This window comes from Bos taurus, chromosome 16 (assembly GCF_002263795.3).
Source record: "Bos taurus isolate L1 Dominette 01449 registration number 42190680 breed Hereford chromosome 16, ARS-UCD2.0, whole genome shotgun sequence".
Taxonomy (NCBI): domain Eukaryota; kingdom Metazoa; phylum Chordata; class Mammalia; order Artiodactyla; family Bovidae; genus Bos; species Bos taurus.
This window is the reverse complement of record NC_037343.1, coordinates 78,751,354-78,778,257: the sequence shown is the minus strand read 5'-3', so window position 1 is coordinate 78,778,257 and position 26,904 is coordinate 78,751,354. Positions and strand designations below refer to the sequence as shown.

At 44.9% G+C, this 26,904-nt stretch overlaps 1 long non-coding RNA gene across 3 annotated transcripts in view; it reads left to right on the top strand.

Annotated features, from left to right (window-relative positions):
• Positions 1–26,667, top strand: part of LOC112441878 (uncharacterized) — an 85,354-nt gene extending 58,687 nt beyond the window's left edge. The window contains exons 5-6 of one of the 3 annotated variants that reach the window (XR_009490935.1): positions 10,342–14,245; positions 14,414–26,667. This is a non-coding gene — a long non-coding RNA (uncharacterized lncRNA). Of the gene's footprint in view, positions 1–584; positions 9,447–10,341; positions 14,246–14,413 lie in introns of those variants that run through there. The other 2 variants (XR_009490934.1, XR_003029840.2) reach the window with 2 other exon arrangements.
• The last annotated feature ends 237 nt before the right edge of the window (positions 26,668–26,904 follow it).

The following is a 26,904-nucleotide window of genomic DNA, read 5'->3' as shown; positions in this document are numbered from 1 at the left end:
TTCATTTTATCATTTTGGGAAACGACGCTTAATAAGTTTGAGCATAGTTTGAAAAGTGAGATATTCATGTTCATTTTGATTAGCGTGTTTTGGTTTTGGTTTTTTTTTTTTTTTGCTAGAAATTCCGGAAACAAGCAGCAGTAGAAAAAGCAGCAAGAAAACTGCTTGAAGTTAAACTTTTGAATATTTTTAATGAGAGCCAAACCACTTTGCATCTGAAAACCAGTCATATAGCCAGGAGTCTTAATGCTTTGGGTGGTCCCATCAATTCAGATCATGAGTTGACCCCACATGGAAATGGCTGAAGGTGGGACAGGGTGGTTGAATTCCAGGAGCCCTGGCTTCTCTGACTGCCTCGTGGCTGAGCACGAGGGTTTGCACTGGGTTATTCATACCAGCTTGTGAATCATGAGCACGTGAGTTTCCTCTGAGTTTGTTCATCTCCTTGATCATTGGGGAGCTGCCATGCCACCAGCCTGAGAACAGTATCATAGATTCCTGAAGGTCCTGGGAAACATCCCTGAGAACGTGCTGCTGATGAGAAATGCAACTCAATTGCTTTCTCTTCTTTGGTTTGGTGGCAGGACTTTGCAGGAGCAACAGGTGGAAACCCCATAATGTCCATCGAGGAGTAACTACTCAAGAACAGCGCTGAACGTCTGGAGAGAGGAGGTCGTAAGAAGCTGTCTGCTCACGGCATGAATTTAAGAGGGGCTGTAAAGACTGGAGATGACGCATGTTAAAGTGTCTGGTCCACAGTGGGCACCCCCGAATGTCAGCTGTTATTCCTACAACTGAGGCATGGTCTGCATTTGCTTCCTTCTGAATGGAAGGAGGAAACTGGGCTAGATCAATGGGGTCCACATACGACTGATCATCAGAATTTTGGGAGGAGCTTCCTAAATTCCCAGATTACCAGGTTGCAGCACCGGTGATTCTAAGTCAATAGGCATTTTATTTTATTTATTTATTTAATTTATTTTTTATTGAAGGATCATTGCTTTACAGAATTTTGCTGTTTTCTGTCAAACTGTTTTATTTATTTTTTTAAATTTTATTTTATTTTTAAACTTTACATAATTGTATTAGTTTTGCCAAATATCAAAATGAATCCACCACAGGTATACATGGGTTCCCCATCCTGAACCCTCTGTTTTATTTATTTTTAAATAAAGCTGCGCATCTCATTCTGTTGGTCAGCTAGAAGCCACTAGAGGAGGAGATTTCTAAATTCCCTCTTGTCTGCACCATCCAGAGTTCGCATTTGGAACTTGGAGAAGATTCCTTCCTCAGTATTTATTGCTTGAGCTTCTGCAAATCTGCATGAACTAAGGTCCCTGGGCACTGTGCCCGTCTCAAGGGTGAAAACTTGAAACCTGGTTGAAAGCACAGACGGGGACCTGACTGAGGAGCATTGCCATTTTTTCTCTTTGTCGTTGCTAAGTTGCTAAGCCGTGTCCTGCCCTTGGCAACCCCATGGACTGCAGCACACCAGGCTTCCCTGTCCTTCACTGTCTCCTGGAACTTACTCAGACTCGTGTCCACTGAGTCAGTGATGCCATCCAACCATCTCATCCTCTGTCATCCCCTTCTCCTGCCTTCAATCTTTCCCAACATCAGAGTCTTTTCCAGTGAGTCAGTTCTTCGCATCAAGTGGCCAGAGTACTGGAGCTTCAGCTTCAGCATCAGTCCTTCCAATGAATATTCAAGCATGATTTCTCTTAAGCAGAATCAAACTAAGAACCTATTTATTGACTTTCAGGTGGTCATGCCAAGGCCCCACGGTCTTGTTGGCGCTGCTTGTTTGCAGGGCAAATTGGGTTGAGGAGCAGGGCTGCTTTCCTGGCTACACCCAGACTTCAGGGAGTCCACGACCTGGGGAGCCTGGGGACACACCCCAGTCCTTAGCCTTGTCCAGATTTCAGGTCGTCGTTTCCAAGTGTATCTGTGCTGTGAACAGGACGAAGGGAATGTCACAAAAGTATCTGCTGTCACAATTTCTTTTGCTACATACAGCACTTTATGCCCCTTTGGGGTCACATTCCTAGCCGTGTACCCTGTTGCCCCGTGTATTTTTCTCCTAGTCAAGAACATCATTCAGAGCACAGGTAACTGAGAAGAATTTGTTCATGAATCCTTATATACAATCAGTATCTGTATGAATACTGCGTTCATGTGTGTATCAATATATCCTCTTGAAAAAAATCCACCAATTATTTATAAGTGACTACTCGACACTTACGGGGCTTCCCTGGTGGCTCAGTTGGTAAGGAATCCACCAGCAATGCGGGAGAAGACCTGGGTTTGATCCCTGGGTTGGGAAGATCCCCTGGAGCAGGGCATGGCAGTCCACTCCAGTGTTCTTGCCTGGAGAATCGCCATAGACAGAGGAGCCTGGCGGCCTACAGGCCGTGGGATTGCAAAGAGTCAGATACGACTGAGCGACTAAGCACAAGCACTTGACACGTGCTGCATGACTAAACCAGATGCACCTTTGCGGCCAGACTTCGCTGTGGAGAGCCACCGATGCCGAGATTTCCGATGCCGGAGAGAGGTGCCCATTTTGGCTCCGTCACCACCCTCTGTTGGAAGCAGGACTGTAGGACTGTCTCTGCTCTCAGATGAGAGATGCTTCAGCTCTACTCTGGGTTACACTGGGCAGCCTCCGGCGAGGACAGTTCTCTGTAATCCTACCCGCAGAGGAGAGGTTTGCGGAACACATGTGGGTTTTGAGAAAGCTGGCGTATTTAGCACAGGGTCATTTGGGAATTGTCCGTTTTTCTGAGTATTCATTTGCCAAGATCTTGAACTGAACTGAACCAGAGACCCAAACCAGAGGCTGGTGAACCAATTTCAGTTTCTGAAACAATAAACGAATTGGTTAACCACAAACCAATGGAGAACTATTTCAGATTTAACCTACTCGACCTGTTTCAACCAGAACTGGTTGTGAGTACATTTTTTTTCCCTTCTAAAAACCACAAAACCATAACAGCAAAATGTTTTCACATCAGAGCTAAATTAAATTTGGTTTGAGTTCCTGACTTCAACTTTGATAGCTGAAATGCTTTAACCTTCTCCTTGCTTAGTGTTGATGATAATTTGGTAGAAATTTGCGTTTGAAGATCAGAGAAATGTTGCCCAAGTTTGGAAATAGCATTTCAAGTATATTATCTTTATCATTAAGTTGAAAAAGGCTGTCATAGACTGTATTTACTGAGGGTTCACTGAAGGTGAAATCAGGAGTCAGAAAGAGGTACACGGTGCCCGGACAACCTCTTTAGGTGTTTGTTGCATTTGCATTTGTCACTGAGCCAAGTGGCCAACATTTATATAAAGCTGTGTTTTTTTTGCATGTTATTCACCAAAGAAAGAAATAAGAGACCCCTACTGTTGTTCACATGCTACTTGATACCTTGTATCAGCAATGAAGAGACGCTAAGAGCATCTGAATTCATTGATGAATATGTTTCCTTGGAATGTAATTAAAAGCTCCATTCCTTTTATTATTATTATTATTTATTTTACACCCCACTCCTAGGAGTTAGTTAGGAATTTCCAGGTGGTGTGGTAGTAAAGATCCACCTGCCAATGCAGGAGATGAAGGAGACACAGGTTTGAACCCTGGGTGGGGAAGATCCCCTGGAGAAGGAAATGGCCACGCACTCCAGTATTCTTGCCTGGAGAATTCATGGACAGAGGAGCCTGGCGAGCTACAGTCCATGGGGTCGCAAAGACTCAGACACGACTGAGCAGCTGAGCGCACAAGGTCGTGTCAGTTTCGGGTACACAGCGATCCGTTCTTTCTGTGTAGACAGAGACCCACAGGGCTCTGCGGCGGTCAGGTCTTACAGCTTTAAGTGAAAGAGCTGTGTTTAAGCCCAGTGCTGTTTTGATTCATGGTCCAGCGTATTAACTACCATGTAATGTGCCTCTGTCTTGAGACATTGTTCTGTTTATTCCATGTTTCCTTCTGTATTTTTTTAAATTTACTTATTTGTTTGGCTGTGTCGGGTCTTAGTTGCAGCACGAAGGGTCTCTCTGCGGCGGGTGGACCTCTAGGTGCTGTGTACTGGCTCGGCTGTGGCTCGTGGGCCCAGTTGTCCCGTGGCAGGAGGGATCTTTGTTCCCGGACCAGGGATTGAATCCAGGTCCCCTGCATTGCAAGGTGGCTTCTTTGTTTTTTTCTCTTTCTTTTTTAATTGAAGGATAATTGTTTTACAGAATGCTGTTTTCTGTCTCACGTCAACGTGAATCAGCCACAGGTGTACATATGTCCCCTCCCTTTTGAACCTCCCACCCATCTCCCTCCCCACCCCACCCCTCTAGGCTGATACAGAGCCCCTGTTTGAGTTCCCTGAGCCATACAGCAAATTCCCATTGCCTATCTATTTTATAATTTTCTGTGTATAGTTCTTTTGTCTCTTTCAGATCAGATCAGATCAGTCGCTCAGTCGTGTCCAACTCTTTGTGACCTCATGAATCACAGCACTCCAGGCCTCCCTGTCCATCACCAACTCCTGGGGTTCACTCAGACTCACATCCATCGAGTCAGTGATGCCATCCAGCCATCTCATCCTTTGTCGTCCCCTTCTCCTCTTGCCCCCAATCCCTCCCAGCATCAGAGTCTTTTCCAATGAGTCAACTCTTCGCATGAGGTGGCCAAAGTACTGGAGTTTCAGCTTTAGCATCATTCCTTCCAAAGAAATCCCAAGGCTGATCTCCTTTAGGATGGACTGGTTGGACCTCCTTGCAGTCCAAGGGACTCTCAAGAGTCTTCTCCAACACCACAGTTCAAAAGCATCAATTCTTTGGTGCTCAGCCTTCTTCACAGTCCAACTCTCACATCCATACATGACCACAGAAAAACAATAGCCTTGACTAGACGAACATTTGTTGGCAAAGTAATGTCTCTGCTTTTGAATATGCTATCTAGGTTGGTCATAACTTTCCTTCCAAGGAGCAAGCGTCTTTTAATTTCATGGCTGCAATCACCATCTGCAGTGATTTTGGAGCCCAGAAAAATAAAGTCTGACATTGTTTCCACTGTTTCCCCATCTATTTCTCATGAAGTGATGGGACCCGATGCCATGATCTTCATTTTCTAGATGTTGAACTTTAAGCCAACGTTTTCACTCTCCACTTTCACTTTCATCAAGAGGCTTTTTAGTTCCTCTTCACTTTCTGCCATAAGGGTGGTGTCATCTGCATATCTGAGGTTATTGATATTTCTCCCAGCAATCTTGATTCCAGCTTATGTTTCTTCCAGTCTAGCGTTTCTCATGATGTACTCTGCATATAAGTTAAATAAGCAGGGTGACAATATACAGCCTTGACATACTCCTTTTCCTATTTGGAAGCAGTCTGTTGTTCCATGTCCAGTTCTAACTGTTGCTTCCTGACCTGCATACAAATTTCTCAAGAGGCAGGTCAGGTGGTCTGGTATTCCCATCTGTTTCAGAATTTTCCACAGTTTATTGTGATCCACACAGGCAAAGGCTTTGGCATAGTCAATAAAGCAGAAATAGATGTTTTTCTGGAACTCTCTTGCTTTTTCCATGATCCAGCGGATGTTGGCAATTTGATCTCTGGTTCCTCTGCCTTTTCTAAAACCAGCTTGAACATCTGGAAATTCACGGTTCACATATTGCTGAAGCCTGGCTTGGAGAATTTTGAGCATTGCTTTACTAGCGTGTGAGATGAGTGCAATTGTGCGGTACTTTGAGCATTCTTTGGGATTGCCTTTCTTTGGGATTGGAATGAAAACTGACCTTTTCCAGTCCTGTGGTCACTGCTGGTTTTCCACATTTGCTGGCATATTGAGTGCAGCACTTTCACAGCATCATCTTTCAGGATTTGAAATAGCTCACCTGGAATTCCATCACCTCCACTAGCTTTGTTCGTAGTGATGCTTTCTAAGGCCCACTTGACTTCACGTTCCAGGATGTCTGGCTCTAGGTCAGTGATCACACCATCGTGATTATCTGGGTCATGAAGATCTTTTTTGTACAGTTCTTCTGTGTATTCTTGCCATCTCTTCTTAATATCTTCTGCTTCTGTTAGGTCCATACCATTTCTGTCCTTTATCGAGCCCATCTTTGCATGAAATGTTCCTTTGGTATCTCTGATTTTCTTGAAGCGATCTCCAGTCTTTCCCATTCTGTTGTTTTCCTTTATTTCTTTGCATTGATCGCTGAGGAAGGCTTTCTTATCTCTTCTTGCTATTCTTTGGAACTCTGCATTCAGATGTTTATATCTTTCCTTTTCTCCTTTGCTTTTCGCTTCTCTTCTTTTCACAGCTATTTGTAAGGCCTCCCCAGACAGCCATTTTGCTTTTTTGCATTTCTTTTCCATGAGGATGGTCTTGATCCCTGTCTCCTGTACAATGTCACGAACCTCCGTCCATAGTTCATCAGGCACTCTATCTATCAGATCTAGACCCTTAAATCTATTTCTCCCTTCCACTGTATAATCATCAGGGATTTGATTTAGGTCCTACCTGAATGGTCTAGTGGTTTTCCCTACTTTCTTCAATTTACGTCTGAATTTGGCAATAAGGAGTTCATGGTCTGAGGCACAGTCAGCTCCTGGTCTTGTTTTTGCTGACTGTATAGAGCTTCTCCATCTTTGGCTGCAAAGAATATAATCAATCTGATTTCGGTGTTGACCATCTGGTGATGTCCATGTATAGAGTCTTCTCTTGTGTTGTTGGAAGAGGGTGTTTGTTATGACCAGTGCCTTTTCTTGGCAAAACTCTATTAGTCTTTGCCCTGCTTCATTCCGTATTTTGTCTCTTTAGGTAAGCTTATTCCTAGACATTTAATTCTTTTTGTTGCAATGATGAATGGGATTGATTCCTTAGTTTCTCTTTCTGAGTTTTCATTGTTAGTATATAGAAAGGCAAGTGACTTCTGTGTATTGATTTTGTATCTTGAAACTTTGCTAAGTTCACTGATTAGCTCTAGTAATTTTCTGATATTATCTTTGGGGTTTTCTGTGTACAGTATCATGTCATCTACAGAGCTTTACTTCTTCTTTTCCATTCTGGACTCATTTCTTTTTCTTCTCTGATTGCCTTAGCTAGGACTTCCAGAACTATGTTGAATAACAGTGGTGAAAGTGGACACTGTCTCGTTCCTGATCTCAGGGGGATGCTTTCAGTTTTTAACCATTGAGAATAATGTTTAGGCTTATCATACATGGCCTTTACTACGTTAAGGTAGGTTCCTTCTATGCACATTTTTTGAAGAGTTTTAGTCCTAAATGGGTACTGAATTTTGTCAAAGGCTTTCTCTGCATCTATTGAGAAGGTGGCTTCTTAACCACTGGGCTACCAGAGAAGTCCCTTCCGGAGGAGTCTTGATGAAAAGTGCGCAGCCCACACTATGTGCCTGCTCAGTCTCCTCAGTCGCATCCGACTCTTTGAGGCCCCATGGACGGGAGTCCCCCAGGCTCCTCTGTCCTGGGGTTCTCTAGGCAAGAAAACTGGAGTGAGTTGCCATGCCCTCCTCCAGGGGATCGTTCAAACCCAGGGATCAAACCTGTGTGTGTCTCTTGAGTCTCCCACACTGGCAGGCGGGTTCTTTACTGCCAGTGCCCCCTGGGAAATGCTGGAATTGGCTAAAAACTAAGCCGGTTACTTCTATGCTTTGGCAACACCATCCTGATTTAAGCTTTTCTGGGCCGTTTTCTCTTCAGACAATTAAGCTGAGTGAGAGAGTGAGCCACAGAAAGCCCCTGTCCGCCCCTTCCATTTTAGGGGGGTGCTCCAGGGAAGGGGAGCTTGACCGTCGCAAGGCCCAGCTCAGCTTCTCACTCGCACGCCGTCTCAGGTTGTTTTTGCAAGCTGCAGTGCCATGGTGGCATCAGAAAGCCAAGTACTGAGCAGAGACTACAAACCCAGCCCAGCGCTCTGCGTGACGTCTGAGCAGAAACGCACCTCTTCAATTTCTTCTTCCCATTAGCCGGGTGTTTTAAAGCCTCGTCCCAAGGGGACGAATTTGACTATCCATTCCTCCAGCTTTCCGTGGGCTCCTGTGACTTTAACTGCAGGCTTCCATCGTCTGAGGTTTGTGTGCAGGGAGGCCAGGCGCAGCCCATTAGGAGAGCCCGCGCCTCGGCTAAGTAGTCCAGCCGAGTGTGCCTGTTGTGAGGCGCGTGCATCCAGAGGCCCATTTTCCTTATTGCTGTAATTTGTTCTGATTCAAGTATTCCACGGAGAATGAGGTTTCTGGCCGGAAAGTGCTCAGCCGCGGCGGCGATGCGGGATGCAGACGGCCGGCGGAGCCTGAAAGAGGGATGGGAAATGTGTCCACGTGCCTCAGTGTGCAGCGTTTCTGATTTTTATATGGACATTAAACTTGGTCAAGCTGAAGTGCCATTTGCTCGGAGAGAGGATAATGTACACAAATCCCCGTGAATTCTCAAATACAGACTGAAGCTGGGGCGGCAGCGTGCGTAGGGCGGCCTGCACCCCGGACGCCTGTGATCTAGGGCTTACGATGGGGGAGGAATACACACATGCTGCCTGTGGAGTTCTAGGTAGTTATTTTGACTCTTGACAGATCACGTAAGATCATAAATCACATCAGTTCAGTTCAGTCGCTCAGTGGTGTCCGACTTTTTTCGACCCCATGGACTGCAGCACACCAGGCTTCCCTGTCCATCACCAACTTGTGTAGTCTTTCTTTAATTGCAAGGATGACAGTGTTTATCGATGAATCAGCAGAGTGTTTATGACGGGCCAGGGACTACACTAAGCCATTGTTTTTGTTTAGTCACTCAATCATGTCTGACTTTTTTGACTCCATGGATGGTAGCCTGCCAGGCTCCACTCTCCATGGGAGCCTCCAGGCTGGAATACTGGAGTGGGTTGCCATTTCCTTCTCCAGGGGATCTTCTGGACCAGGGATTGAACCCAGGTCTCCTGCATCTCTTGCATTTTGTAGCTTGGGGACAGGCTGCCTGGGCTTCACTCTGGCTCTGCTACCCACGAGCTGTGTGACCTTAGCCAAGCGTCAAATGGAGCATGTAAGCCTCCATTCCCTCCTCTGTAAAGTGGGCTTAATTGTAGCACAGGCCACATGGGACTGGAGGAAGGCTTAAACAAGGTAATTTAGGAGCGCACTTACACAGCACTTGGCACATAGAAGATACGCAGAATATCAGCCAGGATGTTCACTGCTTTTTAACGTTTGCATACCATTGTTGAAGTCTCTTGCAGTCAGGTAGGAGATAAAAGGAAGAAGTGGATGCAAAAGGCATCTATGACTTTCCCGGGGAGTGACTTGAAACAGGTAATTGAAACTGACCAGGAGAGGGAGAAGCATGAGCTTCAGGTCAGAGGGTTTCATGGGTAGAAGTGTCCAAGTGATGGTCTGAGAGTAGCAAGAAGCAGGAAAGAGGATATGGAGCTCTTCCCTGCTGATGTAGAGACCTGAATTCTGTGGGGGAGGTAGAGACAGAAGGGGGGAGGGGGGTGGGGAGGGGAAGGGGAGGGGAGGGAGGGAGGTGGGGGAGAGAGAGCGAGGGAGATACATGGGTGAAAACATGAGATGGCATGGTTGAGCATACAGAGCTGTTGACAGGGCTTGCATTTAGGGTGTGAGGAGAACGTGATGATGGTACCTGGAGGGAGTGACAGTAACTGCTTGAGAGGTCATGCCCCAGTTTAGTGCCCACGCATATTCTTGTGACTTTCAAAATCCTCCCTTTACTGAGATTACAGTATCAGTGCTGGGATTCAGAAAGGCCTAGGGGCAGAGGGAAGTGTGTAACTGTATATAGCGGCATTGGAGGAGGAGGTGGCGTTAGCTTACTAACTGGAGCTAGGGCAGGCTTCATGGAGGAGGTGACATTTTAAACCGGGTTTTCACAGGTGATGAAAAGGTATCATGAGTGAGAAGACAGATTAAAGAATTGAAACAAGAGAGAAGGTCATCCCTGGTGGTCCAGTGGCTAAGACTCTGTGCTCCCAATGCAGGGTCCTGGGTTCAGTCCCTGGCCAGGTAACGAAGATCCCACAAGCTGCATGGCGTAGCCAAAAGGTAAAAAAAAAAAAAAGAAAGAAAGAAGGAAAAAACAAAGATCCTGCATGTTGCAACTAAGACCAACACAGCCAAATATTAAAAAAAATTTTTTTAATTAAAAAGCATAAATGAGAGAACAGTAAGAGTTAGGACATTTCAATATAGCACAATCATTGACAGATTAAAAAATAGAGATAAGATGATTGATTTGGTGAGAAATTAATACACAGTGAGATAAAGATGAACTTGGCATATTGAATAGACCCCTTTATTGGTCTTTACTGAATATCAGATTAATAAAGCTGCTTTTCAGAGCGGGTCCCAGGAACTTCCTTCCAGAGAGCCATGCAGACACCCTGGCCATCTCCCACGTTACTCTGGCCACCATGATGCTACAACCTAACAACTGCCTTTATTCCCGATGGTGAGTATTCCTAAGATGAGTAATTAAAAATTCTATCCTGTGAAAGCATTGGTTTTTTTTTTTTAATTCTCCCCTAAATTTAGACCCAGACCTGCTGTCAGTGTGCAGTGTGGATGGTCACTTGATGAGTCTGGGGTAAGCAGATAATCACAGGCAGATAACAGGCATCAGTCATACTGCTTTGCAAGGTATCTGCTCTGCTTTATGTTACTGGATGGTCATTTATGATGCTTTTAAAATATCTGTGATGGAATAAGGCTTTTATAACCAAACACCAAAGACAAAGCCATTCTTTCATTCATTTATTTATTTACTTATTTAAGCAGTCCACTTACCCTTATGCTGATTAAATTTGAATGCTTGATATGGTTGTCGAGAGCTATCGTTCATATAACTTACCAAAATGAAGGTGTCTCACATGAGAATATTAACCAAGGGGCAACACTAACTTTAGTTGTTGGTTTCAAAGCTCATTTTCAGTTTGTCATTTAAAACCTGCATTTACCCAGATCTCTGAGCATTGTCTAAAGCTAGAGGATTAAGAACATTATTTTACTTGCAATTTTACTCAACCTCTGTCAAGAGTGGGTTCCTCTGGCTCTGGCAGCACATGTACTATTTTCTTTTTCTTTCTTTTTTTAAAGCTGTGCCGTGTGGCATGTGTTATCTTAGTTCCCAGGCCAGGGACTGAACCCATGGCCTTGGCAGTAAAGTGTGGTCCTAACCACTGGACCACTAGGGCATTCCTACATGTGCTGTTTTAAAGACTGAGAAACACTTAAGTACCCCCAAGTATGTTTCTTCCATTCAGCTGCTTTGAGGGGTATCCCAAGTCAATGTGCAAACAAAAACTTGAACTTTAAAATATCAGCCTCTGAAGGCGTACTCCTTTCTTCCAAGTGTGCATGTGTGTGTGCTCAGTCCTTCAGTCGTGTCCGACTGTTTGCAACCCCATGGACTATAGTGCACCAGGCTCCTCTGTCCATGGGATTCTGCAGGCGAAAATACTGGAGTGGGTTGCCATTTCCTTCTCCAGGGGATCTTCCAGACCCAGGGACTGAACCCATATGTCCTGTGTCTCCTGCAGGGGCAGGGGATTCTTTCCTGCTGAGTCACCTGGGAAGCCCCCTTCCTCCAGACGTACTTCCTTCTTTTCTCCCTTGGCCACCGTGGCCCCCGATCCCACACCACTCCTGCTGCGGAGAGCAAGTGGGCCCTGTTGTTGGAGGACGCCCTGTTCTTGACGCCAGCCATGCTGCTCTCTACCTCTGCGCCATTTCTCGTCCCCCTCCCGTCAAAGGACTTGCCAACCTCCGCGTGGAATCCCGCCCCCTCCCACCTTCAGGAACCTCACACTGCTGATTAGTTCAGCGATTTCCTCTTTTTCAGACATCTTTGCCCTTTCTCTTGATCAGTCTTCCCGTCTGTTTTTAATCACACCTTGTTGTTTAGTCATCAAGTCGCGTCTGACTCTTTTGCGACCCCGTGGACTGTAGCCCGCCAGGGCTGCTCTGTCCATGGGATTCTCCAGGCAAGAATCCTGGAGTGGGTCACCATTTCCTTCTCCAGGGGGTCTTCCCAACCCAGCTGTGGAACCCTTATCTCCTGCATTGGCAGGTGGATTCTTTACCACGGAGCCAACAGGGAATCCATTAGGTGCAGAGAAGTACTGTGTGATTCTGCTGTAGGAGGCACCTGGAGCGTCAGATTCACGGAGTCAGAAAGTACGCTGGTGGATACCAGGCGGGGGGCGCGGGGGGATGGGGGCTTAGTGTTTATCGGGGACAGAGTTTCAGTTTAGGAAAGTGAAAAACTCGGGAGATGGGTGATGCTGAGAGCCGCACAACAATGTGAAGGAACCTAGCGCCCCTGAACTGCACAGTTAATGTGGTTCACGTAGTATGTTTTGTATGATATGACTTCTTACCACAATAAAAACAAGTTGTTAAAAAAAAAAAAAAACCCACCACCACTCCCATGTCCCTCCGCGGCCTGCTGGGTCAGCCATCTTTCTTTTGCGGTGAAATTACATTAAAGATGGGAAAGTCTCCCGTCCTCCCCTCCACTGAGGACAGCTCTCTTGGACGCTGCTTCCCGCCTTAGCAGCATGTAGAACCACCTTTTCCCCTCTTCTCTCTGACGTCATCAGTGGACTGTCTTGTCAGCATGCCTGATGAATATTTTCCGGTCACTACACTGGGATTCTCACCCACGGTGACTGTTGACTTCCTAGCTGTGGCCTCCAGGGTTCCAGCCCCCTTGATCCTGCCGCTGCCTGCCCCGTCCGCTCGCCCAGTCGCCTTCTTGCCTGGATTGTTAGCTGCTGGGGCGGGGGGGGTGCACGGGGCCTCCCCTGGACCACTCCTCTTCCCACGCTGTGCGGCTCTTAGGCTGACTGGGACCGTGGCTGAATGTTGGGGAGAAGACGTTCCTTAAAAGATCAAACGCTGTTGCCAGAATAAGGAAAATGGAAACAGACGCTGGGTAAGCAAACTACCGCCACCGCCACAAAACAGACACACTAAAGTTTATCCCCATGGACAACCTATCTGGTACCTGCAGTCTGTCGTCAGAATGATCCTTCCTGTTCTTTATTAGTCTTGCTACATCCAACATCCGATCCCCACCATTTATTACTTCTGTGCTTTGCAACCAGTGCACATTTAGAATTTTTGATTCTGGACTTCCCTGGTGGTCCAGTGGATAAGAATTCACTTGCTGATGGACGGGACAAGGGTTCAATCCCTGGTCTGGGAAGATTCCACATGGGGCAGAGCAACTGAAGCCTGTGTGTTCTAGAGCCCGCGCTTCACCGCGAGAGAATCCACCGCAATGAGAAGCCCACGCATCGCAACGAAAAGTAGCCCCCGCTCGCCGCAACTGGAGGAAAGCCCGCACACTAGCAAAGACCCAACACAACCAAAAATGAGTAAATAAATAGTGTGTGTATATGTGTGTGTGTGTATATATATATATATATAAACCCAAACAATTTTTGTTTCCTCTATAAACCTGCCAAGTGAGACCTTGACCTACTTCCTAGGGCTCAGAACCTGTCTCTCTGGAAAACCTAAATGAAAGCTTCCTAGGTATGTTCTGGTAACAGTCTTCTCTCCTTGGGCACTTACCAAGTTCTAATTTGTACCATCATTATTTCTGTTTTGTAGGCCAACTCTTTACTTGAATGTAAGCTTACGCTCTGCAAGGCCAAGGACTATATCTTGTTTATCTTTTCTTCCCTCATTGGGTCCAACCTGTGGCCAAGTTCATGGAAAGTACTTTTTGGTTGGTTTTATGATCATTATCTGTTCCTAGTAAGTCAGAAACAGGCATATTGGAACTTTCAAGAATTAAAAACAAAAGGAAAAGAGAAGGACAGTTGAAGAAGAAAAGGAAGAGGTTATATATATATATTCAATTGCTTAAGTAATTAAGTCCATCAGAAATAGCCACGATTTAAATTCCTGAGAGACATGATGGTATAACAAGTGCCCGTTCTGTCTCGTACTGTTACACAGAGCAGATATCTTAATCCTAAATATTGTGAGTTTTTCCCCTATTCTGGTTTTATCTCTAACGAATGACCTGCCCTTTGGTTGTTTGTGTTGGTCAGACATGAGCTCCATGTCCTAAACACATGTAAATTATTATGGAATAGCCTCTCTAAACAACCAAGTTCTAGGAAAATCAAATCACAACTGTGATAGTTTGGTAAGAAGAACTGATGACCTTCGGCCTCAAAGCAGCGCAACTGCAGCTTCTCGCAGGCACGTTAAATGCGAAGCCTGGCTCTGTGAGTCCTGGGGGCGGTGGGAATGGCCCTGCTTGTACCCCAGGGGTGGCTGGCTTTCCCAAGGATGCATTGGGGGAGCAGCATTGCTCTTATCTTTTCTGAACCCTGTGCAGGTCTGAGGTGAATGTGACCTCAGTTCTTCCTTCTTCAAATCAGTTCTGCTTATAGAATTCTAGGATAATCATTTCGGTGAACGTGACTTTTAACCTGAATACAAGACTCTGACCGACACTGGCGCTCAAGCTGGGTGAACTCAGCCTCATGTCACACAGCAAGCTGTTTTTCTGACGACATCGGTGAGGAAGGATTCGATGGAGACAGAGGTCAGGGATGCTCTGCTAGTGGCTCCTCACTCTTCATATTGAGTATTTCGACCTCCACGTTGCTCTGGATCTCCTCTCAAGACCTGTCTAGTGATCTGCCCTGAAATACAGTGTTGTCATTTCTGAACCACCTGGCTTCTGCAGTCTTTAAGCTTATCTCATGTACATATTATATCTTTTGCTAAGAACAGAGTAAAACTTTAATATATCATATTTAAAGAGCAGAATACCATGGAGTCCATCATATCCTGGCTGATTAAAATGATGTCTGGCAGTTTTTCTTCCTCATTTGTTTTAATGTCTTTGTCTTTATGATACTTGAAGTTCATTGCTTTCTTTGCTGCCTAAGTCCTTTTATGAATATGCGTTTCTGTGTTGTGTCTGAACAGACAAGAAGAGTCTTTCTTCCTATTTTAAAATTGTGCTTTCAGAGCTGTAGGATACTTTGAGAAATATACTAAACAAAAATTCAAACATGCAAAAGTGTCACTTTGGGGCAGGCTTGTCATAGAGAGGGAGTCTGCTTCACTAAAAGACTTACCCAGACTCCCTTTAAAAAGAAGGTCTGTTGCTGTTGCCTGTGCAAAACAATGGCTTGTTAGAAAGCCTGGCGAGAAGAGCCGGCTTAAGTTATTTCTTACCAGTAGGGTTGCCAGGTAAAATACAGAATGCCCAGTTACATTTGAATTTCACATAAACAACAGATAATTTTTAGTATAGTATGTCCCAAATGTCACATGAGCATATTTGTACTAAACTAGGCATTGGTTATTTGTCTGAAATTCAAGTTTAAGTGGATGTTGTATTTTTATTTGCCAAATCTGGCAATTTACCAGGGTAGAAGAAAATCTTAAGGTATTTATTAAGTATCTTATTACAAAATTCAATTTATAAACAATATTTCTCTTTTTGGGGACATCAAAAGTGGCCCATGTTAGATGATACATGCAAAAATTCTTTGTGAACTAAAAATATGGGCACAAAAATTTTGTTTTTATGCATTAGCAACACAGCATGATTCTAATATCTAACACTCAAGAGCCTAACAGGCCCACCGTAAAGGCTGGTGTGGAGGACGGGGGAGATTTTTTTTTTCTCTTTCTTCAGTAGTGTTTCAAGCCTCCCAACTTCCAATGACTCTCACACAAACTCTTTGAGAAGAACATGTGTATGAAGTGAGTTGTATTTGGTCTGAGTTAGGGCAAGAAATAGAAAAAACAGAGAAGCAGAAATGGCCCAGGCACCACAGTAAAAGGGACCTGGGTTCAAATTCTGTATGCAGACAGCTCAGAAGCTAATGGCTTTGGTCACGTTACGTAACTTGTTCTGGTTGTCATCATTTATGTTACTTGAGATAAATGACTTGTCTCATAAGTGGCTGTATGATACTAGGCATTTGGTCTTATAGTTATTGGTAAGGATATAAAGGAACAGCAAAGGTGAGAAGACCAGGGTGCGAGGAAGGAAGCAAGAGAGAGAGATGGAAGGACAGAATGCAGGAGGCTGTTAAAACCCTCTTAAAGAATGAAATTAAACAGAAGCAACCATCCCCACCTACCAGTGGTAACAAAAATCCCAGTGTGTTCAAATTCTTTCTCCCAAGTCTTGCTGGGATCCGTGAAACAAAGCTGCAGTCGGTTAAACAATTATTGAAATTTGTTTGATGAAAGGAAGTACTCAAAACAACAACTAAGAGAAATCTGTCTAAACCAAAATTCCATATGGGAGGAGGTAAAAAATTAATATTTTGAAATATCTTGATGAGTCACATGGCCTTTGCCAGTTTTCTAAATGATTGGTCGATTTTTTTTCTTTTTTTACTTTTTAATTTTCCATCTTGATATAGTCTGCTATCTTTTGGGCCATTTGCTTTATATAACATAGAACCGAAATTTAAAAAACATGAGTATAAAGTAAGTTCTATTCCTATGAAGTGACTAATAGCATACAACTTGAGATCACAGGATTTGAGGAAATTGTAAGAATCTCACTCACAGAATATTGAGAATATCATTGTCTTTCTACAGAGAGCAGGGTGCTTTTGTCTTTTTTTTTTTCTTTCCTTTTTAAAAAGAAATCGAGGTATAATTGGTATATAATGTAAAAGTTTCGGGTGTAAAATATAATAATTGTGTACACTTCAAAGTGATCACTACCATGAATCTAGTTATTATCTATCACTATCTTTTTTTTCTGATAATAGGAAAAGTAGACTTAAATGGTATGTGATGCATATACTTTGGTAGAGCCTTAATGAGTCAGTGGGGGTCCAGTCATGATTAAGTAGTATTTCACCTGAGTCAGCGGGGGCCCAATCATGATTAAGTAGTATTTCACCCAGAGAAGTACTACATTTGGCAACATGCAGATTAGCAAAGTGGCACGTGAAGTTCCCGAGATGTGGATTATAAGACCCAGCATCGCTTGCCTGTGTGAGGAACTTGTCCTCAGCCGTGAACAATTTCCCAACTTCAGAGCACACTCCAGGATGCAAGAGATCCCCAGACCGGGGTGAAGATCACTGGCTTCAGCCCCTCAAGTCATCAGCCCCCAGCCCGAGGTGGGTTCACTGCCCCATGTCCAATCGTGGGTAGAGCTACGGATGCAAATGACAGCCATGAATCCTTTCTTCTTTTCAAAGGAATGGGCTGGAGGAGCCTTCCGCCTCTCACTGGCTGGGGTCCGAGTGACCACATTGCTCCGGATGGTAACCTCTGACGGCATCCCCACTCCAACGCCCCAGTGAGTCTGAGCTACAGCAAGCACGCCCCAGTGGATTTAACAGCGCCATTTGGGAACTGCTGGCCCTTACTCGTCCACAGACACGCTCGGGGCGTTTTCAAACAGACGTCCACGGAGAAAGCTTTGGGGATCAGACGAAGGCTCCCCGACCCGCCCTCCTGCCCATGGCCTGCCTCTCAGACGCCTGCCCTCGGGTCCCAGCGGTGTTGGGGCATCTTCGAGGCTCTCATGGAGGAGATCAGCTTAAATGACCCCAAAGGAGGCTGTTGGTGCCTATTAGGTATCTGCCTGACCTTGGAATCACGAAGGTTATCCAGGCTGAGCTCCGAGGCTTCTCTTTGTGCTCTGGACCACCTCGCCCTCATCCCTCTGGTACCGCTGCTTCCGGTACTGACCAACCTCTTCCTGTGGCCCTTTTCCATCTTAGAGGATTCTGAACCCCCTTTGGGACATCGTAACCCTCGTGGTGGTTCAGCATCTATATGTCTGTGTTGTTACTTCCTTTTCATTCTTCCTGTGACACATAGTTGATGCTGTGTTTAATGAGCAGAAACTGCATTAACTTGGTTTCCTGTAAGTTAATTTAGTTTCCTGGTAGTACTGGCAAGGGCCACAAAGCTTCAGAGGAGAGGGCGTCATTTAGGAGTTCGGAGGAGGAGGAAGGTAAGAACCGAGGCTCCCCTGTAACTCTCAGGGTTCTCTTTCGTTTCCCCGAGAGAGGAGGGTGTGCTCTGGAGTGCTCCGATGGGGACTCAAGTGCTCCTCCTCCGTGTCTTTCCTGCAGATCTTACCTTCAGTTGGTGTCAGTGTGAATCAGGGGACTCTCAGCCTTTTTTGTTGTCACGCCACACGCAGAAAAGTGACGTATTTGTTCTGTATACAGGAATGAACGGGGAGGAGTGGGGCTCATCATATCTTGTGTTAAAAGATTATGAGAAGGAAAGAAGTTGCAGAGCCGCTTTCTTCTTCAGAGCAGTTTTAGGTTCACGCAAAATTGAGTTGGAAACACAGAGCATTTCCATTGCTATGTTTTCAAGGCCCAGCTCCCATACCATGATCTTTATGAAATCTTGAGTTTCCCTGGATGAAAATGTTCCCTTCCAAATGTTCATTGCTCCTTAGCTTTAGGTGTTCACCAAGATTTTCATTTTCTTAACCTGTTTTATATCCATCTTGTACTTACCTTTTCTTCTTTGCTAGACTATAAATTCCCTAAGGGCAATGTTCACATCTGATTTGTCTCTGAATCCTCCAAAAACTACCTGCCGTGGTCCTCTCACTGTTGTGGCAGATATTAGGTTATGCACGTATCACATTGCACTGCTTATGTATTTGTAGGCTGTCTTCGTTTTGTTTCATTTTTGTTTTTAAATGCTTATTTATTTGGCTATGCTGGGTCTTAGTTGCAGCATACAGATCTTTAGCTGTGACATGCAAACTCTTAGTTGCCTTCATGTGAGATCTAGTTCCCTGACCAGGGATTGAACCTGGGCCCCCTGCATCAGAAGCATGGATCTCAGCCAGGGATGTCCCAGGTCTGTCTTTCTTATTAGACTGAGAGTGCTGGGATCATATATTTTTTTGTGTGTTTGTACCTCCTAGGGCTTTGTCCCATGTAGGGATAGAGTCAAGTATACCAGTATACAGTAGCATGGCTTTCATAAGTAAGCTGATTGTTGCATGGTGGAATTTCAGTTGAAATATCAATACGTTTTAAGTAGTAATCATAAACAAAGATCAGAATAAAATGTAAAAAATTAGATTTTAACTGAATATCTATATTATGTTCTCAAAAGTACATGTTTATCTCCCAGTGCTTAGGTCACCCAGGCTTGATCACCCCTGCAGGATCAGACATCCCTCATGGATTAAAATAGATCTGAAAATATAACTTCTTACAACAGCAGAAAAATAGCAAGGAAAGAAGAGCTTGAGTCAAAATACAACTTTAAAGTGCTCTTTTTCTTGGAACATCTGACATTTAAAACTCATCATCTCTTGCCACTTGAGCCTCAATGTTGACCTCAGAGATTTTATAGAAGATACAGGATTTAGAGGGCAAAAAAGACGCAAGAAGGCAGGGTGATTGAGAGTGAAGAGTCGAGGTATAACTTGGGCTTGAGGTTGTTAATTTCAGACCAAGAGCAGGAAGGATGTATCAAAAAGGAAAAGGATGCATGACTGACTAAAAGGCAAGGGCTGAGTGGTGATGAGAGCAGCGATGTTACTGCTGCAAAGATGACGAAGATGGATGAGGCTGAAGGGCAGAGCCCGGAAGAGTGAGGAAGGGACATTTCTACAGTGATACCTGGGACCTATTCAGTGCATGAGTAACTTCAAAGTATCATTAATGAAAAATAAAAACAGCATCTTCCCAGCATATCAAATTTGTTTGCCTTTGTGGTCTTTTTCAGGAGAATGGACAGATTTAGAGAGACAGGAGTCCATCAAGGACCCCTATAAATAACTCTGAAGCTGCTGCTCGTGTAGAACTGCTGAAGCATGGCTGCCAAACACGCTTTTCCTTTTGGGAGAAAGGAGAAGTGTTCGGCATTGGCAGATCTTTTTGTTTTCTTTTTGGCCACACCGTGCAGCATGCGGGATCTCACTTCTCTGACTGGGGATCGGAACCCTTGCCTCCCGCAGTCGAAAGTGCAGAGTCTTAACCGGTGGGCGCCGGGAAAGTCCCAGCGTCCGCAGACCTCATCTTGACTTTAACCGAGTTAGGACACCTTCCTTCAAGATGGTTCTCCTTCCCAGTCGAAAAACACTAGAGACCTGGGCCCAGGATGTTGGCCCACGGGGGCGCAGATTTTCATTCTTCACGTCCTTTCTCTCATTAACCTGGTGGACTTTCTGGAATTTAGAAGTACGTGTTTTTTTCTATCCTAATACACGTTAAATAACACTCATAGGTATACCATTTGCTCCTGAGCATATTTGCATTTTGAGAAGTCTTCTTCTTACCACCAATTTGTGGAGAAGTGAAGCCCAGAAATAATTCATAATTCCCTTTAAATCTTATTAACTATGGACCCTGCATGCACAACGTAGGTGGTAGTTCACATTGATTCTTTGAGAATTCTCCAAAAAACTATAATTTTCCCCTGTAACTCAGAAAAATGCCAAAGAATCATTCTGACAGCATCCTAAACAGTGATTGAACATAAAACACCAGTCACAGATGTTAGCATGTTATTTGTGATGAGTTCTTCCACTTCCCATGGGTTCCGATGCAGACAATGGCTGAGGGTGGTCACTCTACGTGACACTGCCATGAGCTGTCGGACCCCTAGGAAGACGTTTCAGTCCCTGACAGGGATGCCAATGGTTACGGACCTGGAAATCAGTCTCGGACGTCCGATACATTTTCCTACCTAGATTTCAACACAAACCACTTTTGTTTCTCTTGGGAGCCCTTTGGCTGAAACTCAAGGCCCCGCTCCAATGCCAGAATCTAACATCTCCATTTCATCAGCTTTGAGTACATTTAGAAAATGTCGGAATGCATCACGACAACTTTATGATCACATAAAGCCAGAAACATCCTTCTATAGTCTTCACATACTCAGAAGATTTAATCATGAAAAAGTATCAGAGATGCTTCTGAACGTGCCAAAAATTTACATTATGGTCGTTTAGCCTGGTATCTTAATTTCTTCCCACAAAGGGAGAGGGGGCTTCCAGCCAGTGAGTTGTACAGTTCATGCCTGGATTCACTGTTTCCTTCTGTGTGAGAATATTTCAGGGCATCTGACTACAGACCAAAGGTGTAATTAAAACTCTCGAGTACTTCCTGTGAACAATGTGCGTTAACTTTCAGATTTACGTTCTGGGTTTAAAGAAATAAACGATCTGGTCTCAGTGCTGAAGAAGCTCAAAGTGTAGGGGGAATATGTAGGGGGAAATGTAGGCGGGGAGCCCTATAAACAGGTGATAATGGGCTTCCCAGGCGGTACTAGTGGCAAAGAACCCTCCTGCCACTGCAGGAGACATAAAGAGACGTGCGTGTGGTCCCTGCGTCGGGAAGATCCCTGGAGAAGGAAATGGCAACCTACTCCAGTACTCTTGCTTGGAGAATCCCATGGACAGAGGAGCCTAGTGGGCCACGGTCCATGGCATCGCAAAGAGTTGGACACGACAGAAGCAACTTAGCACGTGCACACGTATGTAATGTTTTTAGAAAGTCGTCTGAAGCGCTGTGCCACGGATCACCGTCACTGCCTGGGGAAGCCTGCCCAGGAGGGAGAAACTTTGATCTGGGCCTTGAAGGATGAGCTGCAATTTCCAGAGAAGAAACCTAAGTGTCTTTCAGCAGAGGGAGCAGCATGTGAAAGTTTGGGCAGGGAGAGGTTTGGGGGAAATGCAAACTATTCTGCAGGAGTAAATTCAAGAGGCAAGTCACTGCTTTGGCTTGACTCCTGCTTACAATTTATTCCTGGGGATACCCTCGAGTGTCTCCTGTCTCTTGCTTTCTGAAGAGTTAAGCAAACCGAGATCCAAAGCAGCTTCCCTCGCCATTATGCAGTGGGTTATGTTGTATCTCAAGGGTTTATAAATCACACCACTGAAGCACTCACAGCATATTAACTGAGACAAAGGAGAAGCTTTCTGCTTCTGTTTGCTTGTGTTGAGGTGGGGAGGGGGCTCAGGCAAAAAAAGCAGTGAGTGACTCATTCCGGAGAGGTCAGGACATGACTCTGGACCGCCAAGTGCCAGGGCACACCTGGGGTCACCCCCACACACCACTCAAGGTTGCTAGTCCCTGAGCACCTTAAGGGAAGGTAACAAAGACAGCAACCGTCTCTACTAAAGGGAGACCCTTCACTCTGGAAGGAGGGACCACTGGTTCTTGCTGTTTACCACTCACCAGGAAAGGAAGCAGTTGGCTACTCAGTCCTGGGTAAAGATCCCCTGGAGGAGGAAATGGCAACCCACTCCAGTGTTCTTGCTGGAGAATCCCATGGATAGAGGAGCCTGGTGGGCTACAGTCCATGGGGTCACAAAGTCGAACACGACTGAGTGACTAATGCTCTCAATTTCCTGGGTATCTACTGAGCCTGAGACTGTGCTGAGCACAGTCCGAGGGGAACTGGACATCTATCGGTAATGTTCTTTACCCTCTTGGACTCCACACTCAGGATGGGGACCCATTACACAGAGCGGGCTGTAAGAGCACAGGAGTTCAGCTTTCTTCTCCTTGGATTATCTCGGTCATTCCCATCAGTATCAGATTTGCTGTGCACTTTGAAGCCTTCCAGAAACTTTCTGAATCAGAATTTCCACGGCCTCCTGGGCGTCTTTATTTGGGTGTTCCCGAGACCATTGGAATGCACCAGTGGAGGCTGACGGTACCAGACATCACTGATGGTGTAGGGGAGAGAGGGGCTACTCCCCAGGGATGAGCAGGAGGGCATCTCAGCTGGAGACCAGCACGGAATTGGTGACAGCACGTGGATCTGGACCCGAGACACGCACACGGACACACACAGACACACACGCACTCACACGACTACACCTGTCAACACTGGGGCTAATGGTAGGGATACAGGCATGCCCTTGGCAGAGAGAGGTGTCCTGGGAGATTGACTTCATTCAACACACAGCACAGTGTGCAGAAGACCCAGGAGTTGCCAGCTGTTGAGGATGCAAGCACGGGCTGGGAGGGCCTGTGAGGTGGCCGGGACACGGGGTCAGTGTGCAGAAGCCGCACAGAGCAGGACTCCTTCTTTTGGAGGAAAAAATACTTAATGAATAATATGAATTTTTGGTTTAAAATTTTTGTATATACATGATATTTTATATAATCATTTGGGCAAAATTTGTTCTTAAGTCTTGAACCTAGAAATGTAGCCACGGGGGCAAAATAATTGCCTTTCAGTTTAGCAACATCGCCTTTGAATTTCCACCTGCATCTCGGCTCTCTCCGCACATTCTTGCAGCAGCAGGACCTGAAGCTCGTCACAGCAGGCCTCCCCACGGGATGCTTACCCTCTCAGGACTGGCTCCCGGTGACAAAGCCCTCTGTTCCAAGGAACCACTGGCTGTTGGTGGGTTCTGAGCTGTGGATGTTCGTTGCTACAAAGTACAAAGTGGAGGCTTTCTTCTGGGAGTCTGTTTAAAAAAATTTTTTTTTTTTTTGCTCTGTTTTTAAGAGACATTCAGTAGCTACAATTCTTGGCCACGTCATAAGGGTAGACAGTAGACAGTCAGGCACTTCCAAAAGGTCTTACCTGCCGTGTTGAAGTGTTTGGCCACAGGAGAATGAGGGATGCGGCCGTCGTGTTGCTGCCCACAGCCTGCGTATCTGTTCCTTTTCACCCCACTGTGGTCCCTTCCTGAGCCTGGACAGGACGAATGGCTGTGGTTCTAAGGCCTCTCAGAGCCTCGCTTGTTCCCTTGTCAACGACAAAGGCATGATTTCTCATTTTACAGGAATTCCTTTTATTATCCTGATATGGAAGATTGGTGTTCAAGAGAGGGACGTTTCTTCACATGAAAGTAAAACCAAACTCAGTTGAAGTTATCATTAACGCATGGTTCTGAAACGGAGACAAAAGACGTCCGGGTGTTTTTAAAAGTTCGGGTGTCTAATATACAAGGTACTGGATATTTTTTATAGTAATAGCCATCCTGTACAAAGTAGACTAAGATTCTATGGAGAGTCCTTTAAATCTCTGTAGAACGAGCCTCTAGAATTCCGACGTATTTGAAAACAAAGACTCTGATATTAACAACAGGACTCTGCTGGCTGATTCCACTTTAAATGGATGACTGGTCCTGACTTCAGTACCATATGCCTTTGTACCTCATCACACCGTCGTCTCTCCTGTGTCAGTGAATGACTCTCAGGTTGACAGTGCTGACAATGACTGCAAAAAATGTGCTGTTGAGTTTGGCCGTAATGTCCTAATTTTCATACTCATGGCTCTCAGGATGTAGTTGAGGGCGCACATCCATCCTTCGTGTCGTGAGAGCTCTGTCTTTAACCGCTTAATGAAATAGAAAGCAAACTTTCCAAGAGAGGCTGAACAGCAACACATCCTGCAGATGAAATAAGGTATTTTCAGTGCAAATAGAGTGCGCGGATATTACACGGGAAGTTGGCTCTGTATACAGGGCACACATTTCATGGTCCGACGACAGCTTGAATTGCTAAGGGTCTGACATCAGAACCAGGAGTTGCCTTTTCGCTGCAGGGGACTTTGAGAGGTCCACGACTCAGCTAACGCTGTTTGTGGGGTGATGCGGGTGGGTGTATCGTCAGAAGTATCAAGCTCTCCTGGTGCTGAGGACAGAGAACTAGCAGCAGGAAGGAAAGGGAGGCAAGGGGTGACGTGCTGCACAGCATTTTTTTTTTTTTAAACATATGTGCTTGTTTATTTGGCTGCACTTAGTTTCAGCACGAGGGATCTATTTCCGTGACCAGGGACCTCACCTGGGTCCCCTGCTTTGGGAGCATGGAGTCTAGCCGCTGGACCACCAGGGAACTCCTGTGTACAGCATCTTAACAGTTTCTAACTCTGCTGTCTTTGGGGGAAAAAAAGAGAAAAAATAATTTGGGAAGGTCCTTGAGAAATCATTTAACCCATGTTCTAGATGTTTCAAAGGATTTTTCTTAAAGTCCTATTTTTAGATACTTTCAAAGTAATTGTTTCTATTAATATAGATTCTCAGAAGCACCAAGTTGGGTAAGGAGGTTCTACCTGACATCTCACTTTGGCCCCTCTCTTCTTCTTCTGTCCTCAGTGGAGTCAGAATTCAAAGGATCTTGGGGAAGTCATTCTCTATTTTCCTTTTCTTCTGATATCTAGATGCTGACAACAAATCTGAGTTAGGTTAATTAGCACATTGTGGAGAACATTTTGATGTTATTAAACGTGTAACTTTGTGGCTATATATTATTTTAAGGCTGGATGTTTTTTCATCAGTGAAGTTATGCTAATATCATATTAAAAATACACTTGTTTATATCTACTGGAAAATTAATTATAACTTAGTATATACACTTCAGTCCAATATTTGTGGCATTTTTCTTCCTGAAAACATTTTATCATTTTGACAAGCGTTAATCCTTATATTTCTGATTCCCATAACCCCCCAAAGAGTGTCAGCTGAGTTATGAGTCATTATTGATGTCCAGGTATTCAGTTATTTGTGAAGCCCCTTCTTTGTAAAAAGGCACAGGTAAAAGATGTAAGGATTAGGATCCTTGATTCTTCTAGCTCACAGTTAAGGGCAGATGCTTGTTAATTACATAGTGATTCAGTGATGTAGTGTCATATGATACTGCTTTTGTGTGGAATCTAAAAAATGATACAAATGAACTTATGTAAAAAACATAAATAAACCCACAGACATAGAAAACAACCTGACACAGAAAATAATCTTACGGTTACCAAAAGGGAAAAGGGAGGAGGGCTAAGTTAGGAGTATGGGATTAACACCTACCTGCTACGATATACAGTAAGCAGCCAACAGGACCTACCGTATAGCACAGGGAACTATACTCAATATTTTGTAATAACTTATGATAGCAAATAATCTGGAAAAAACACATATGTGTTTGTATAACTGAGTCACTTTGCTGGACAACTGAGAGCACTGCAGCTCAGCTACAAGGGCTTGTGCTACGCAGTCACTTCAGGCGTGTCTGACTCTTCATGACCCCATGGGCTGTAGCCCACCAGGCTCCTCTGACCATGGGATCCTCCAGGCAAGAATACTGGAGTGGATTGCCATGCCTTCCTCCAGGGGATCTTCTTGACCCAGGGATCAAACCCAAGTCTCCTGCAGCTCCTGCATTGCAGGTGAATTCCTTACCCCTGAGCCACCAGGGAAGTATAGACCAACTATGCTTCAATTGAAAAAAAAGTTAAATAGCAATTCCAGTCAGTGTCTGATTATGTATCAAGTTAATTACATATCAAGACTTTGAGATTCTAGAGAAGAGAGCACGAGGGTGGGCTTCTGCTGGTGGACAGTATTTTTAGGGAGGACGGTGACCTCAGTTGGGTCTTGCAGCACAGGCAAGATGTAAACAGCTGGAGAAGAGGAAGCCACATTGGGTTTGGGGAAGCAATGGTTTAGAATGAGCTGAAAATCATGAGGGGAATAAGGTGGAGTTCATCCTAAAGGGAACACAGTTTGCGTTGGGGAGAATCAAGCTAGTATACCAAGCTATGATCAGGTGAAAAGAAGCATGAAGATTCCTAGGGCTGGGTTCCTTTGGGCGATGGGTTTGGAAGCGACTGATGGAGAGTTGTTTTTTTTTTAATTAATTAATTTATTTTTAATCGAAGGATCATTGCTTTACAATATCGTATTGGTTTCTGCCACACATCAACATGAACCAGCCGTAGGTATACACACCACCCCCTCCACTCTTGAACCTCCCTCCCAACTCCCACCCAATCCCACCCCTCTAGGTTATCACGGAGCCCTGGGTTTGAGCTCTCTGTGTCAGAGAGCAAATTCACTCTGGCTATCTATTTTGCATATGGTAATGTGTATGTTTCAGTGCTGTAGTGACAGAGTTTTAAGGTAGTATGTCTGGTGACCATGTGCAGTCCCCGCAGAGGAGGCGAGCACGGG